Source organism: Nelumbo lutea, chromosome 5, assembly GCF_056320005.1.
Source record: "Nelumbo lutea isolate HS-2025 chromosome 5, American lotus-T2T, whole genome shotgun sequence".
Lineage (NCBI taxonomy): Eukaryota > Viridiplantae > Streptophyta > Magnoliopsida > Proteales > Nelumbonaceae > Nelumbo > Nelumbo lutea.
Window position 1 is genome coordinate 60,874,137 of NC_142688.1, and position 9,483 is coordinate 60,883,619.

Below are 9,483 nucleotides of genomic sequence, written 5' to 3' on the forward strand. Positions count from 1 at the left end.
TATATAGATCTTCCTCATCTGAAGATCCTCCCTGACAGAATTAGTCAAGCATCCTGATTCCAACATTTTCAAACTTTATATAGATCGGTATTGGGCTTTAGGGGGTAAAACTGTCTTGTTTTGAATATTACAGAAACTTGGCTTAAAAAATATTATTTACGCTTATATTTGCAAACTGTCTTGAGAAGATGAGATAGATTTTAAAATCAGATAGGTATTCTACTTATTATTTCTGACAACAGATTTCTACCCCTGAACTTATTTTTATTGTTACCTTTCACTGTTTGACGCAAATCTCGACACTTGCCTTAGGTGAAGGGACTCGGTTACTAAGTGTTAGGTAAGTATCTTTGGCATTCCCTTTTCCGTTTGATGCAAATCTCGACACTTGACTTAGGTGAAGAAACCCGGTTACTAAGTATAGGGTATCCATTGACCTTTTATCCTCTTTTTCTTTTTTTTTTTGCAACATTGTTCAGGGTAGTCCATTGTCTCTTAACAATTTGAAGAATTTTATCTAATTTCTCAATCTTTCTCTTCCTATCTTGACAGGGGCAAACTTGGGAGTATTTTTCAATTTTCAAACAGTTTCGACAATATTCAAACAAGACCAATTTTGACTCCTATCACTTGCTACTAATTTCTACAGAATTCAATATTTTTTATCAGTTTCCTTAACTTTCTCTGTTTGGGAGTCTCTTTTAATGGAAATTTAAAAAAAAATTCAATGAAATTTTAATTCTCCATCTTTAAAGGCATAGCTTCACAATTTTTTTTTAATTTTTTTTCTCTCTTTTCTCACTCCCAACTTAAATGCCATTGTCCCTAATGGCATGACTAGAATGATGCAAAGAATATTTGTGCCAAAGGGAACCGCGAGTAGGGTTTTCCTGAAGGGTTCAAGGTATGCCACCTGGTCTTGAATCACGAAACAAAAGCTCTAATCCTAAAAGTAACTGAAAATTACGTTGGGTTGCCTCCCAACCTGCGCTAAGTTTAACGTCTTCAGCCAGACATATTCAAGCACTTTTTCTATCTACACTCTCTGACTCACTTTCATCTTCTGATAGACAGGGCTCAAACTGGGCTAACCAAGGGGTAAACATGTCATTTAAAAAGTTATCCACTACATCTACTTTGAACTCATCTTCCCCTAGGTTTGGATACTTAGGGGCACTACAAACGTTTAACTGGACTTTCTGCTTCCCTAATGAAATGTTCATTTCTCCCAATTTACGGTTGATGTTTGTATTGGCCGTTGCTAGAAACAGACATCTTAAGATTATCGGGATATGGTTCAGCTCCTCGATTGGGGTCATGTCTAGGATAAAATCCAATGGGAAGTGACAACCCTCTACCCTGACCATGACATCCTCAATAACACTTCGAGGAGTGTTGATTGACCAATCAGCAAGTTGTAGAATTATCGGGGTTGATTTTAACTCACTGATCCTGAACCTATCATAAATGGATGAAAGCGGAGTTATACTAGCCCTAAAATCCATTAGTGCCCGATCAAAGGTGATTCCAGTGATGACACAACTTATGAGAGGAGCACTAATGTCTTTCATATTCTGGGGGAGTTGATTTAGGAGAGTTGTTGGGACCCTTAGACTTGTTAACTGGGTGAATTGACCAACCCCTCCTACAGGGCCCCTAGGACCCTTTTTATAGAGAAGTGTGGACACAACTGAAAATAAAAAGAAAGATGGGAGGTGGTAACTGGGATTTAGCAAGGTTAGGGATGCCCTAAGGTTTCTAATGGATGGATAAAATGGTTTTGGTGTGATCCTATGGCTGAAAATGGAAGAAGAGGGCACCCGATATTATGTAGGGCTGAGATTTGGGCACCCAGAAATGTAGGGTGTAGATTTGAACATCTAGGGTTGAAGGGTTAAGATTAAAAGAATATGTGGTGCCCTAGATAGAATGGTTGGGATATAGGATGGAAGGAGTGGTTGAGATTTAATGGTGAGGAGCTGAATGGTGAGGATTAGCATAATAGGTGGCACCCTAGGGTTTAGAAGCTACAAAGGAGAGCCCTAAAATGGATGGTGGAGATTAGAAGGAGTGGATGATGGAGATTTCACATTTGGGGTGGCTAGGTTAGCTAAGGAGGAAAATATTAGGTTAAAAAAGCTAACTAGGGTTTGCTAATGAGAGGGGAGCATGGTAATACAGTATGATGGGTGCCAACTAGGTTTAGTAGATAGGAGGTGCCCTCCTATTCCCAGTTCTTGACAAAAACACCCCCTCTCTCAACTGGACTTTACACCAATTTACCAAAAACTGCATTTCAGCCATGAAAAGTTCCCAATTTTTTACATAATTTGCACAAAGACCCTCAAATGTCACATAATTGATTTTAACTGGGAAAATGGTGCACTTTGACTATTCTAAGGCCAAAAATACCCTTGAATTATTGCCCTTAAGATGTCAAAATGCAAGGTTATCAAGCTTCTAACAGGTGGGAATAGACTAATGCGAATTAAGAACTAGTTCTAGTGTTGCAACATGTGTTGACATGTGATATGCTCATGCAAATGATGCAGTGTGGGAAAAAACAATGGAAAACCACGTTAAAAGGGAGGGATTGATCATATTCTATGGTCATCTAGCTATTGATTGGAGAGCTCCTAAGAAGGATAGTTATGTACGTAATGGCTTCCTTGGAGTGGGTCAAGGGAACGTAGCAAGGGTGTGTAGGGATGTATAGGCAGCTAGACTAGGTTATGCAAGGAGAATGTCTTAAATTAGTGGACCTCTATCAAAATTGGGCAAAACATTTAGAAGGTGAAAACCAAGGTCAAACTTGAAGTTAAAAAATGAATCAATTGTTCAAAGAAACTTTGAAAAACCTTTAGGGGATTGAGCAAACTTGATTAACTTTGTCAATTTTGATAAGATTTGAAAAAGTATTTACAAATTTTGATATTTTCTCAAGTTTATGGAATGTGGATTTTTGCAATTATGTGAGTTAGGATTTGATAAAGAGACTTTATTTGACAATAATAGAATTCGATGGTTTGACAATTTTATATCTCTTCATTTTCTGAGTTGTTCCTTTATTGTGTTTTTGTTGACTTGATAGATTTCTAAGTTGGATGATTCTGGAAATACATTTTTATTATGAGTTAGGTATTGGGATTTGATGCTATTTGGTACATTTGTTCTTTCCCTTCATTTTTCATTATTAATTTTGGGGCCTAGAGAACTAGTGGTGTAGTTAGGATCAAGTTATAATTTAGAAAAGACTTTTAGTTCTAGAAAATATTTTTGGATTTTGGAAAAAAAGTTAAGATTAGAAGGAAATTTCGAGAGTAATGAGTCCTTACATGCTTTCTATGAAATAATAACATTTTTAATGTTGCTCCCTAAGAGCAAACTCATTGGATCAAATATCTACTCTATTTAGAGGAAAGCAAGAAAGATACTTGAGTTTGAAAGTTTATGAAGGATCATGAGAATGCCTTTTTGATACCGGCTAAGGGAATATCTATCCCTACACCATATGTGTACCTACTTGACATCCTAGAGTTTTGAAGGTATGAAGGTCCAAGTGGCCTTTTGATGTTATTTCTCAAGAGTAGCTCATAGAGCCACGCATATACTTGGCCTAAGTTCAATTGAGGGAATGAAGCATCCTTTGATACTGGTCAAGGGAGGGTTAGACCCTTTACCATATATATCTACTAGATCCTCTTGTAGTTTGAATACTTAGAATGGGTCAAGGTGGCGTTTTGATAGAGTTAGGTACCTACTTAGCCAAGAAATGGTCACAAGACAGAAGAGGCCCAAAAAACACGGCCTTTTGATGCTATTTCTTAGGAACTAAGCTTATAGAGTCATGCATCTACTTAGCCAAGAAATGGACACAAGACAAATGATGAAAGGGGTCAAAATGGCTTTTTGATGTTACTTCTCAAGAGTTGAGCTCATAGAGTCTTGCATCTACTTAGCCAAGAGATGGACATAGTACAAATAATGAAAGAGGTCAAAATGGCCATTTGGTGTTACTTCTCAAGAGCTGAGCTCATAGAGTCATGCATCTACATAGCCAAGAGAGAGAACAGAAACCTGGAGTTGGAAGATGGTCATTTGAGAGTTTCCTATTCTAATAACTGTAGTTTTAATTTTGATCTTAACTCCTAGATTTCTTGTCCTTAATTTTTTATCATTGTAGTTTGAATCTTAAATGAGATTTGTAGGTTTGATTTTGATTTATTTTTTATTTAATTGATTTCAATTTTTTATCCTACATTATTATTGTTATTTGACTTTGATTCAAGATTTTGATATGTTGAAGCTTACTTGGGATTTAGCTTAGACTTGGATAACATCTGGAAATTTGGACCTAGGTGTTTCCTTTGGTGACCTTTAGGGTGCTTTAGTATCTTTTAATGGAAGATTAAATCTTTTTTTTTTTTTGTTGTTTTTTCTTAATAGGTTAAAAGAGTTTGGGCTTCATTTTTTTTATCCCACTTCCAAAGATGGCAACCACATAGTGCAACACTCATGGTGTCCTAGTCCTAATTACACTACAGTTCTTTTATCATATTTTCATCTGAGGATTCTATGTATGGGTATTCTAGGTGCGATGCATGAAATTGTTAGGTGGGTTCTAAACTCTAAGGTTCCAACATGGTCCTTCAAACCTCCACCCATGGACAAATGGGCTTCTTTAGATGGTGGCTAGTTTGAAGGTTTTGGTAGAGTTTTTGAGGACCAAAGTCCAGAGGTAGACACCTACTATCCTTCCATTAATAGGTAAAATGGGATTCTAGTTCTATTTACATGAGAGTGTGTGAATTCTGAGTGTTCAAGCATGCAAAAAAAAAAATGAATAGGAAAACAACAAAGAACCATGGGAGAATGCGTCCACATGTTCAAGTTTACAAGCAATCCTACAAATCTCTAGGTGGCTACATTTGGGGATCTAATATAAGCTAAGTTCTCTTAATGCTTTTTTAACTAAAACAAAGGAGAGGAAAGGGCAAAACAAGAAACAAATACAATTTACTCCTACCCAAAAACAAGGCTAATTACACTCAGTTACAAAGAAAGCAAAAGACTACAAATTTTGAGAGATTACCAAAGGAAAAGAGGGGGGGAGAAAAAAAACATAAAAGGAAAAATAAAGGGTGCGATTAGATTGAAATATGGTGCAATGGGTAGGTTCCGTGGTGTGCTACAATGGAGGGTGCGATGCGATAACAAGGCACATGCTAAATGCTATGCAATAACAGGGCAATAGACATCTAGTGCGCTGCGACGAAGGGTGCGAAATACTGGGCGCTGGAAGGGTAGATGGTTGCGATTTAGGTGCGATAAGATTGAAATATGGTGCAATGAGTAGGTTTTGAGGTGTGATGGATATGTTCTGAGGTCCGATGAGCATGTTAGAGGGTAAGATGAGTAGGTCTTGAGTTGTGATGAGCAAGAAGGAAGGCGCGTTGAGCAGGAGGAAGTTGTGATGAGTAGGTTTTGAGTTGTGATGAGCATGAAAAAGGTGCAATGATCAAGTTTTGAATTGCGGTGAGAATAAGAAGGTGCGATTTTAGGCTTCTAGGTTGCGATGAGCATGAATGAAGGTGCAATTTTAGGCTTCTAGATTGCGATGAGAATGAAAGAAGGTGGTGCGATTTTAGACTTCTGGGTTGCGATGAGCATGAAGGTGCAATTTTAGTCTTCTGGGTTGCGATGATCATGAAGGAAGGTGCGATTTTAGGATTCTAGGTTGTGATTAGCATGCGATTTTAGACTTCTGGGATGCGATGAGGTTAAAAGGAATTGCAATTTTAGGCTTCTAGGTTGAGATGAGCATGAAGGAAGGTGCGATTTTAGATTTTTAGGCTGTGACAAAGATGAAATGAGGTGTAATTTCGAAGAAGAAGGGTTTTGGGTGAGACTTTGGTTATGATTTCTGTGAAGATGCAGTTTTAGGTGAGACTTTAGTTGCGATTTCGACAAAGCTATGGTTCTGGGTGAAGTTTTAGGTGCGATTTTGGCCCAATGATGGTTTTGAGCGTACAAGGAGGATGTCGTCCATGCTGAAGAATGTTAAAACATGGTTTCGAATTGCGTTGGGAAGGTCTATCTTGCCTAGCCTTCTTGAAGTGCGATTTTGAATCACAATCTAGCAAGTCTTAAATCCTTAAATCTTTATAGAGCACAATAGAAAAAGCACGAAAATGAGGTAATTGCAATCACCTCCTCTCAACTTTTTGACATAGTTGCAAGTCAATCCCCTCTGTTATAATCTTCTAAAAAGAAGCATTAAAATGTTCAAAATGCCCATATAGTTATTTTTAACCAAAATATTTATTTCAAAATTTTCTCTTCATATGAATTGTTAGCCTTAATCCTTCAATCTCTTTTCTGAAAAGTAAAAGCTACAACTTTAAATTCTCTACTTTTTGTTCTTTATATAAACTTTATATTATTTTTTCTGTAGAAACCAACCTCAATAGTAATTGCATTTCATTTTGTTTTGTGGCTCTTGTTAGAGGATTTTAATAAACGGGGTCTACTTCTAACTGTATTAGAAAATTCAGTACGGTCTCTCTCTCTCTCTCTCTTAATTAGCTACATCTTGAAGTGAGATATTAAAAAATAACTATATATGGATTCAGGTGAAACTATTAATAGTTATGACTTAGGTTGTGTTTGGTACTATTTCAAGTGGCTCTCCACATACATCTCCTTTATTCTGCATGTATAATCCTTAGATTAACACATGTATTCCTATTTTAGGTCATTGAAAAGGAAGTGCTTGCAATTCTCCAACTCCCAACCATAACCCTTTATTTCCCAACATGAAAGAGTTGAAAAACAAAATCCACAAGCACATGATGACCAATCACAATCACACCAAGTTCAAGATTCTCAAAAACAAAACAATACAAAAGCTCAAGCGAGAGCTACTTTAGGAAAGTGGAGAAGATGCCCAGGAGCAATGCACTGAGACAAGGAATGGATGATTAGAAGATTGTTGTCCTCACCAATGGCATAGGCCAAGGAGTGGATGTAGCAAGGGGCATTGTGGCACAATTTCTTGGAACCTTGGCTTGAAATTGGAAAATATTTCCAATTGATGTAAAAAATTAGAAGAAAATTCCAAAGTCAACTAAGAATCATGCTTGGGAATTTGTAAAGGTATTAAACAACTTAACTTTCTATCTTTCTTTTTTCGTCTTATTTTTATTACCCTATGATACAAATTTATTTATCTTATATATGGTTCTTTTATGCAATGCAGGGAAAATTTGATCTACTGGATAATTCAAAAGCATGGACCTTAAAAAATATAAATATTAAATGGAAGCAATGGAAGATGACATTGAGGAAGACTTATTATAAGCATAATGTTCTGAAAATTGAGCAACTTGATTGTCCTACTCCATGGATTCATAAAGATCAATGGATTAACTTATTACATATTTGGGAATCTGATAATTTTAAGGTTTGTGTTGCTAAATTATATATAATTCCTACTTTAAACCAAATTATAATACCTTATAATTTTCTTACTATTATGTATGTATGGCAGAAATCTAGTGAAGTGGACAAAGATAACTGGTCTAAAGGTCATCAACGATTATGTAGGAACAAAAAGTTATGCAAGGATTCACAAAGAGGTAACACCTTTATCTAATATGATTTTCTTAATACACTTTCAATATTAATGATAACTTACTGCTATAATAAGTTCTATTGGTCTATATGAGAATAGGCAGAGGATAATGGTGAGACATTAACTTGGGCTGAATTCTTTAAGAAAAGACATACTCGTAAAGATGGTACACCTGTTGATGATGCATCCGAAGAGATTATGGTATGTTTGATATCTTATTTGTTAGGAATTATTACATGTTTGTAATATACTATTGTGCAATTTTATTAACTTCTTTAACAAAATTGTAGGAAAAAAATTGATGAGTTTTTATCTCAACAAACGAATGAGAACTCAGAAAGGACCACTACTACCCAAGATGACATTTTTGCCAAAGCTTTGGGTAAGTCAAAGAGGCGTGATGGGGTATGCCTTATGGGCTTAGGTCCAACTCCTAGGGATTTGTGGGGACCAAGAACCAATAGTAGATTTGCCTCTATTGGTTAGATAGAAATTGAAAATAGAGAATTAAAGGATAAGGTTCATAATTTAGAAGAAAAAAATAGAGGGCATGGTGGATAAGTTTTCCCAGTTTAACAACATGGCGAAGGAGTTTTTTCAATTGAAAAAGATGATATTAGAAAAACAGGTAATTAAAAATTTTTATATGGTTCAAATAATTATATCTATGTTAATTAAGCACATGTAAGTTTGATAATTTAACCACTTTACTTTTATAGTCACAAAAATGAAGATGCTACTCATTTCAATACCCCAAACCAATTCCACTCTTCAGTTGGGAGCCAAGTAGTAACCCCTATTGCACCTCCACCCGACGTAAGATTTGTTAAAACTATAGATTTTTTAGTATGTCTTTTTATGGCATAATCACTATTAAATTGTTGACTATAAGATGTATAAGATATGAATGCTTCTCCAAGCATACCCATAGGTCAAGATACTCAACATGTGAACTCATTTGAGGTATATTTATAGTTCAAATCTAATATATTGTGTTTTTTTAATTGTTTTTGTATATTCGTGATGTATATAATATTTTACTAATACTTATAAGGTAATAACTTCATATGCAATATTTGACAATTAAGATCATGGTTCCGGGTCCAGAAAAGAATGAAGTTGTAGAAAAAGGTTTATTTATTGCAGATGATCCAAAAAAAAGTTGTGTGGAAGGATGAACTTGGTCCTAAATGGTGTGAGGTAGTTGTAAAGATGGCATTAAATAAGAATTGTGGGTTGATGAAGAAACATGAAAATTTAAGGACTATAGGAGATGCACAAGGAAGTAGCATTCCTTGGGTTAGCTCCTTTGTAAGTATACATGCATGTGGATATTCATATATACTAATAATACTTTTAGCTTTAATGATAATGATATTTGATTATGATAATTTTGTTATATTTGCTATCTTTGCTAGTTTGATAATGACATTTTTTACAGGTATTAATATCTCTCTCTCTCTCTCTCTCTCTCTCTCTCCTATTCTCAACCTTAATTAGTTATCTCATGAATCAGTATGACATGCACTATTCCATTATATAATGTGTAGTTGAGTTTTAAGCTAAGTCTTGGAATGTGAGAACCTCCATGAAGCTCTCTCTAGAGGATGGCATTAATGGGTCAAAAACTGAGACCCTGAACATGGAAGTAAACACATTCCATAGGAATCTTGAAAAATTGCATGAAATGAATAGGTCAATCGTGTTATCCTCCTACTACTCCTCACAAAGGCAACATCTGGAACCCATGTTAAAGACTTTGGATTTCAAGTGATCAACTATCAAAATGCTGTCCATTGCTATCAGCCAAGCTAGAACCTCCACTCTTGGAGGAACTGGATTTCCCCAGG